The following is an 8,759-nucleotide window of genomic DNA, read 5'->3' on the forward strand; positions in this document are numbered from 1 at the left end:
ATGTCCCCCTTCATCCATCTCTACCAGCACCACCAGCTACCAGATGCCAGGCATTCCACTTTAAGGTTATAGGAGATAAAGGTTGGGCTCCATCACCCGAATAATATGCCACATTGAAGCTAAGCCAAGTGCCACAGGCTTATCATGATATAGCGATGGAGAGGAACAGAGATTATTGAGTTAATTTACAATAATAATAATAATAATAATGTGAAATATTATTATAGTTTAACATAGCTGTTTTCTTTTTTTAAATATAATATATTTCAGTGAATTTTAATCAGTTATTACTCCAGTCTTCAGTCACATGATTCTTCAGAAATCATTCTAATATGCTGATTTGCTGCTGAAGAAACATTTATTATTATCAATGTTAAAAAACTGTTGTGCTGTTTAATATTTTTGTGGAAACCAAGAATTGTTTGAATATGGCATTCAAAAGAACAGCATTTATTTGAAATATAATATTTGCTGTTATGTCAAATGTATTTACTGTCACTTTTGATCAATTTAATGATTCCTTGCTGAATAAGAGTATGAATTTCTTTCAAACAAAATTTTACTGTGAATGTATTTGTTTATTTATTGCTAGCGAATAACAATTTGAATGTTGTGTTTGTTCACAAAATGGCCATCTTGACATAGTGGCAACACATTTAAAGGGGGCGGGAGGAGTATCAATAATTATATTAATTTAAACAATTATTATTAAACAATTATATTCATTTAGTAACATATAAATATATCTTAGTGTAGGCTATATCTTTAGATTTCTATAATTCGTTATCTTCTTGTTGATCCACCGGTTTACATTTACAACTGCGTGTTTTCTGCGTAAAAATAAGGGTCGATTGTGTCTTAGGTCTAAACAAAAAGAGCAGATGGGCTTATTGACAAATGCAAATTCATTCTCTGCCAGCAGGTGTCACTTTTAGAATGGCAGAAATACAGCCGTTTCCCTGGTAACCGTAGTAAACAAAGCAGAGCAGCACCTAACTTTGAAACTTGCAGTGCTCATATTTGATCAATTAAACCATAGCCTTCTGAAGTGTAAGCTATATCTCAATTTACATTTGCCAAAGCACCACCTGAGTTTTCTCCTCACATTTCTACTAGTAACACTTGTTTCCTTCCCGCGCTACTACCTGCGCAGATATCAACCGCACCACTGGGTTGTAGGTTGCCAAGTTGAGGTCACAAATGGGTTGAAATTTGTATGTGTCGATTGTGTGAGAAGGATGTGTTTCATACACGTGACGTGATTATTCATATAATGAGGTTTGGGCCATACAAATTACAGGAGTTTTACCGGAGGCGAATGTAGCAAACATTTTAAATATGCCCAGTGGGATTTTTTATAGAAAGATTAAAAATACGGAAGAAATACAGGAAAATATTTAAACGGGATGATAGCGGGATAGAATGGTAAAATATGGGAGAATCCTGGGAGAAACAGGAGGGTTGACAGGTATGATGGTGGGTTGCGTCCTTTCTGACGTTTTAGTGTTCATTGGTTGTTACATTTAAAAGCCCTCAAGACACTTGTTTTACATCAGTTTAAATGACGAAGAATTTTCCATCTTGGATTTGATTCCCTTGATACCCATTTGGAGTTCAGTGGTTAACTAGCGCCTCTAGTGGTGTGGTGGTGTCTGCCTTTTCCTCTGGTTCCTCTCTCCTAATAGTTCTGCTGAGAGGTAATGGGCTGTGAAAGTGCTTGGTTCCACCCAAAACATATTAACATACAAGGACACAGTGGGGCCTTCAGTAAAACACACACAGGCCCACACATGAGCACTGATTCAACAAACTGGAGCCTTGGGTGGGGTGTCAACCGGCACAGGTGTCACAGCTTACTTTAGCCCCTGGCAGACGTGTAAAGCAAAACAGCTTTTCTGATGCAATGCCGTGGCATTCAGATCTGTGATGGCTGTTTATTTTTATATACTTCGCTCACGGAACATATCAGGGTGAAAGAGAGGGGGGAACTCTTATTACCAGGAGAGTTTCCATGGGGCGATTTCACCTTGTAAAGGCAGGGTGGATGTCATGAGGTCAGTTGGTTTGTGAATGAGCTCCAGTGGCAGGCCGCCCTTTCTCCTGCTCTCCAGATCACTTCACTGAGATGTGTAAAAAAACACCCTGACACCTGGGTGTGAATGGTAGCCTACAACTCAAAACCGCACACACAGGATACTATTGATGACATCACAAGAAGACGCCCGGAAAACTCATCCGTTCCTCCATAAAGTCGGTGAAGACTATAAGGGCCTCTCCAATGCAAGTAAGAATTTCCGATTTCACATTTGTTGACACTGATGATGTCGTATGATGAATGAGTGCATATTATGACAGATGTTGATTCAGGATCCTCAAAATTGGATAAACTTTTTTTCCTTTAAAGGTTTTTCTTACACAGATCTGTTATTCTGTTAAAGCAGCGGTTGAGCAGTTTTCAGCACAATTTCAGCTTGGTAAAATATTTTAGAGCTTGGCAACTAGAAAAATGTATATTCAATATAAAAATGACAATTAAGTGATAAAAATTTTAATAATTTTTTTTTAATTATTATTGTAATATTTCGATTTTTAGTTGTTTTGGCTTGGGTTTTGTTTTTTTTGTTTTTTTAATTTTAAGTCATTTTGAAGTCCCATTTATAGTTTTCTGAGGCCTCCTAGTGGGCCCCGGCCCTTTGGTTGAGAACCACTCTTTTAATGGGATAGTTCAACCATAAATCAGTTATCTGATTGTAAAGTCTGATGTCAAACATGACCTTTCTGCATCAGGATCGTTCTATCATATGACAGATGTTGATTCAGGGTCCTCAAAATTGGATAAACTTTTTTTCCTTTAAAGGTTTTTCTTACACAGATCTGTTATTCTGTTAAAGCAGCGATTGAGCAGTTTTCAGCACAATTTCAGCTTGGTAAAATATTTTAGAGCTTGGCAACTAGAAAAATGTATATTCAATATAAAAATGACAATTAAGTGATAAAAATTTTAATAATTTTTTTTTAATTATTATTGTAATATTTCGATTTTTAGTTGTTTTGGCTTGGGTTTTGTTTTTTGTTTTTTAATAATTTTAAGTCATTTTGAAGTCCCATTTATAGTTTTCTGAGGCCTCCTAGTGGGCCCCGGCCCTTTGGTTGAGAACCACTCTTTTAATGGGATAGTTCAACCATAAATCAGTTATCTGATTGTAAAGTCTGATGTCAAACATGACCTTTCTGCATCAGGATCGTTCTATCAGATCCCCAAAAGCAAACAACACATGGTGCTAATATATACCCACAATGTACTGTAATACTACTAAAATTCATGATCCTAACCATTATCTCTATATCAAACTCTTAGTTGGCCAGACAGTGATTCATCTTTTATGAATAGTTGTATTTTATTTTATAAATAATTAACTTTTGCATGAATAACCAAGAGACTGTGGTGTACTTTTATTGTATAAACAAAAACAGTTGAAACATTCAAAATATATAAATATATTATTTTGTGTTACTTTGCAGGGGGAGTACATGATGACAGAATCAGGAACTGTCCCTTTAACAGTGACACTAATTAGTTTCATAGGTCCTCCGTCAGTCATAGCAAGAGCAAAACATTTCTGTGGACATCAAGACCAGAAGTGGTTCACTGAAGGATCTTTGACTGTTTACTTCGGTTAATGCCATGATCATGAGCAAAGATTAGTAAGATTATTACGTTTGGGAGCAAAAACGAGGTCTGTTTTCTCTTTGCAAAGCACTATTCATACTCATTTCAATATCTGATAATCTTTGAGTGACTCTCATTGAGAAAATTGCTTGGATAGATCAAACGAACCAGCAAAGAGCACGAAAAGTCATTGCTATTAATGTTTGTGGCTAATGATGGTCTTCAAAGCCCCCAACCCACTGAGGAGAGCAGTCATTACAAAAATATGCTTGTCCTCATAGGAAACAGTTCACCTGGTCATGAAAACTAGGTGCTTAGTCTCGCCTCACTCCTTTTTATCACGCATACGCAGAGGTAGCCAACAACATCGTTCAAGAACACAATAGGTTATATTTATCCAGCACTAGTAAAGGTTTGAATTCACACGAGAGAGCTAAATCGACTCTTAAAGGAGTGTTTGGGTTCAGTACGAGTTGACAGCATTTTTGCCATGTTGATTACCACAAAACAATAATTTACAAAAAAGAAAGAGAGAGAGAGAGAGAGAAGAAAAATTGTGGTTATGGTGAGGTACAAACAATGGAAGCAAATGGGGCCAATTTCTGCAGAATTGAAAAGTAAGGTGATGTTTGAGAAGTTTATAGCTTTTATAAAAGCATTTCCATTATTATTGTTAAAATGTGTTTTACTTGAGCTGTAAAATTGTTCTTCTAATTTTTATTATTGTTTTATGATTTTAGATGTTTTCATGGCAGCAACGCTACGTTATAAAATGTATACAATGTTATAAAAAAACAAGGTGGCTAATTTGTACGAATTCATACGATTTGTGAAAAATCGTAAGTATTTTACGAGGTGACAATTTTGTAGGAATTTGTACGAAGGACCACACCTAACCCTGCCCCTAAATTTGACCGTCACAGAAATCGTACTACAAAATTGTACGAGTGAGGTCGTATGAATTCGTACAGATTATCCACCTCATAAAATACGTACGAATTGGCAGTGAGATAGCATTGGAATTAGCCTATAATTTTATTTAATCGCTATCATGTTTTGTAAAGACCCAACCCATGAATTGCACAAACGCAAATGTGTTTTCTTGAACATTGGGTCCAACTTTCAAAGCCTGCCATATGAATGCAGTGCATGTAAACAGGTCAGTGATTAGCAGCGTGCCTCTTTATTGTCTGTTCCATTACTTACGAGACACACAAACTGAGATTAGCATCTGATAATGCACCTAATATCCAGCCATGTCAGGGGCTGCATGGATGGAAGGTATCCAGTGGCTAGTCTTAGCCGTAGCTCCCTCCGAGCACAATGCCCCACTTGTTGCTCCATCTTCTCTGGCATGATCCAAAGCCATATCAGGCCCTTCCCGAGGCTTCAAATCCTCCATTTTTCAGTGCGCACTCAATCTAATCTTGGTTTTTATGATTGGATATTATGATAAAGTTGCAAATTATCTACAGATCGTATATTGTTGCACAGTGGCTAATTGGAACTGAATGAGCTCATTGTTATCGGAAAAGCGTATCAGATGAGGAGCAGAGCACCGCGATGATGGTTAATTTAGGTCTAGATAAGAGATTCTGTAACTGCTTGTTCTTACACATTCTTCGCACAATTATGCAAGAATTCGAATTCGAATCGGGTAATAGGGGCCATTAACTGTGCTAATGCATATCTCCGATTGTATCCTCAAAACGCTGCTTTCCACATTCTGAATTAAGCATTTGTACATATTATCGTAGCAATTCATGCGGGAAAGGTTCCACCTGAGAACTGTTGCTAAGTGGTTCGCAGTCTAGATCAGTCAGCCAAGAAATTTAATCTCATCTCATAAAACTGATTGGTTTAATTGGCTGAGAGTCTGGCAAGATTACACAAAAACAGACTTCCACTGTACTTGCTGCTGCATACGTGCTTATAATCTTGTGCTGGAGCATTTGGGACAGCAAATTTGAGCCGTTTTGTGAAAGAATGCTTTCGCTGAGGTGAAATCGATGCACTGTGAGCTGCGCCAGCACAGTCTGAATTTTCCAAAAGGTGCTTTCTGGGAAAGATTTGTCTGTTTGTGTGAGTGCAAGCATTTGTTTGCAGATGTTTATGTTGGAGGTGGGAAAACAAGGGCTTAAATGGTTACCGGGAAAAGAGGAGGGGTGCAAATCCATCCCTTTCCTCCACCTACCCCACCCCATCCTCTATACTGCTTCCTTATTCTGCCCGGCCACAGACACTTGCCTTTTGTATGGAGGGAACCAGAGAAACAATCCACTCTCTCTGTTTGGAAAAAAAATACTTGCAAGAAAAGAGACGGGGAGCTTCCAGGTGCTTTGCCCCCAGTTAAAAGCCCTGTAAGGAGGTCCTCTTCTAGCCTGGAGTCAGGAGAGCCACTGCCTCGTGAAGTTGAGCACCCTGCCTCTCACATTCTCCCTCTCCCTCTCTCTCTCTTTCTTTCTCTCTCCCTCCTACTTTCCACCCTGTGAGAGTGCACAGAGATTCAGAAGGTGCGTCTGAAATCTACTTGTATCCAGGCTGGAGACAGCACCACAAGGACTTTTTCCCCCTTTACTGCAACAAGCACGTGGACTTAATTTTCACCAGAGACAGAAATAAGAATAAAAAGCAGACTGGCACCTGCCATTGAGAAGCAGAACTTTCTCTAGAGTTGTTCGTTCTTTCTGCGCGTTTGTAAACAATATTTGACTGCGACCAAGTGCCAAGGCATTCCCGAGACTTCCCTGTCTGCTGGGATCCCGTCACATCTTCTCAAGTTATTTCTCCAGAGATGACTGTCTGAAGAAGGAACGCAGAAAAGAAGCCACCTGACCTGCAGAAGTTACCTGCCTGAGTAATTGAGGTGAAGCAGAAGGGTGAGGTAAGTTCATATCTGAATCTTTCATTTTCCTTCCCCTCCGGGTGCAGGCATATGTCATCTCTGAAAATGTTTTTCATATCCCGTTGCTTCACAGCAATTGAATCCAAATGCAAGACAGGGAGAGAGAGAGAGAGAGAGAGAGGGAGGGGGGGAAAACAGTCGGCTTCACATCTCAATCATGAGACCAACATAATTCTCAGCGCACTGCTACACACAAGGCAGATTAACAGAATGTTTTAGTGCTCTACCCCCATTAATTTCTGCAAAATATGTGGCGCATTTTTCTAAACAGAGCCATGTGGCTACTATTGCATTAATGCTGATGCTGCTTGTGTGTGTTTGCGGTTTGCGTGTGCTTGTGGCTGTGTGGTTCAGGTAGTGTGGTAGGTCTCACAGCTGTTTTGGAGTCGGAGAGGGAGAGAGTTATATAACTGCAGCAGTCTCGCTCTCACTGACACCTGGGACTGTTTGGTCTGCACTCTGTTGCGCACCAGTGCCGCTCACTTAAATGTAGCTCCGCCCACAGTGTTCTGAAGTCCATGCCCACTTTTCAGCTTCTGAAAGCATTTCATTTTGACACGTCAGGCATAGTCCACGTCAGAGGTTAAAATGTTACATCAAATCGGCTCTTTTGAAGTCAACATGAAACCAAAATGAACCCTGTTTATTATTAGTAGTGTTATTTTTATGGAAGTGTTGCATTTTGACCTGTCAGGTATAGTTCACTTTAGAAGTAAAATCGTCATTTTTAAAGTCGACATGAAAACAAAATGCACCCTATATATTGTTATTATTATTATTATTATTATTATTATTATTAATCACTATTATTATTATGAAAGTGTTGCATTTTGATCTGTCAGGTATAGTTCACTTCAGAGGTTAAAACAAAATGGAAAAACCCTATTTATTATTAGTAAATGTAATAATAATGCCCATTTATTAGGAGCCAATCGATTTTTAATGGACAAAATCTTGCCATCCTTAATTTTTCTCTTTAAATAATCTAAAAAAATATGTCCGATTATGTCGCAAAAGGCATTTAATGTTGACATGAATGGAAATATCTAGTGTTGTTTTTTCAACATTTGATGTATCTTCATCAGCTGTAGCTTCTCACCTCAGCAAGTTTTGTACATTATGTTTTGTCATAATATGTCAAAAAAGGTCTAAAAGAGCTTTTCCACACATAATCAACTACTGCACATGGCATGAGCTCTGTGCAGCAGTCTTAATTTCAGACGGAGAGCGAGAGAGGACTGTGAGAGAGAAGGGAATGTGCTTTCATAATACATTCTTCACCAAGAGCACTGGGGAATAGTATTCAATAATACTTTTTTCTCGTCTGAGTAGCAGGGCCCAGCTTCTACAGAACTGAAACCGACCCAGTCTGGAAAAGACGACATGCTCTCCTCTAAAAACATTTGGCGCCTCAACATGATGGCTTTCAGGAGGAGAAGCGGTTGAGGTCTGACGGCGAACCTGTGCGTCAGTGCCGCTAGGGCTACCACATTACACAAGCCTCCGACGTGATCTGAACCCCTGAGTGGAAAAGAGAGGTTAGAGAAAACGTGTCCAAGACACTCCACAGATAGAGGGCCCATCATCCTCACACACTTCTGATTCCTCCGTCTGGAAATGGTCCAAGGCTTCTAGATGGGATGCTGTCTTCTGTGGTTAGTTCAGAGGACGGGGAAGTATGATGTGATTTTATGATGAATGTGTCTCATCTGGTCCTGTTATCAGGAGATGCAGCAGACAGCGTCCCACCTTTCTGACTGCAATTACAGCGATGGGCTTCAATCCACCAAACACCTCACTCCTTCTCACACATACTTTGACCCTTCTCCCCACATGCACATTTCAGTTAGGTAAAGCCAAGGAGATCTGTTATACCTGGTGAAAGCTGTTTCTTTGCATTCACAGTTTATTTTTCAACTCGAAATCTGACATTTTGCACATGGGATCGTAGACATTTTTCAGCCAATCACCTGAGCTGTAAATGTCATGCGAGTAATCTCTCCTGGAGCTGCAGGAAAATGACATCATGACTTGTCAATTTTAAGATTTTAAAGGGATAGTTCACCCAAAAATGAACATTCTGTCATTTACTCATCGCCGTGTTGTTCCAAACCTGTATGTTTTTCTTTATTCTGTGGAACAAGAAAGAAGATATTTTGAAGAAATATTTGATTTTTTTTTGTG

At 39.1% G+C, this 8,759-nt stretch overlaps 1 protein-coding gene across 1 annotated transcript in view; it reads left to right on the forward strand.

The window, feature by feature from the left end:
• The first annotated feature begins 6,246 nt into the window (after nucleotides 1-6,246).
• Nucleotides 6,247-8,759, forward strand: part of LOC107724334 (collagen alpha-2(VIII) chain-like) — a 64,567-nt gene continuing 62,054 nt past the window's right edge. Inside the window, exon 1 of the mRNA XM_016533213.1 lies at nucleotides 6,247-6,554. The gene's annotated coding sequence lies outside the window, so the exon portion shown is untranslated. The remainder of the gene's footprint in view (nucleotides 6,555-8,759) is intronic.

The sequence above is a fragment of the Sinocyclocheilus rhinocerous genome, unplaced genomic scaffold (assembly GCF_001515625.1).
Source record: "Sinocyclocheilus rhinocerous isolate Xijiao unplaced genomic scaffold, SAMN03320098_v1.1 scaffold574, whole genome shotgun sequence".
In the NCBI taxonomy this organism is placed as follows: domain Eukaryota; kingdom Metazoa; phylum Chordata; class Actinopteri; order Cypriniformes; family Cyprinidae; genus Sinocyclocheilus; species Sinocyclocheilus rhinocerous.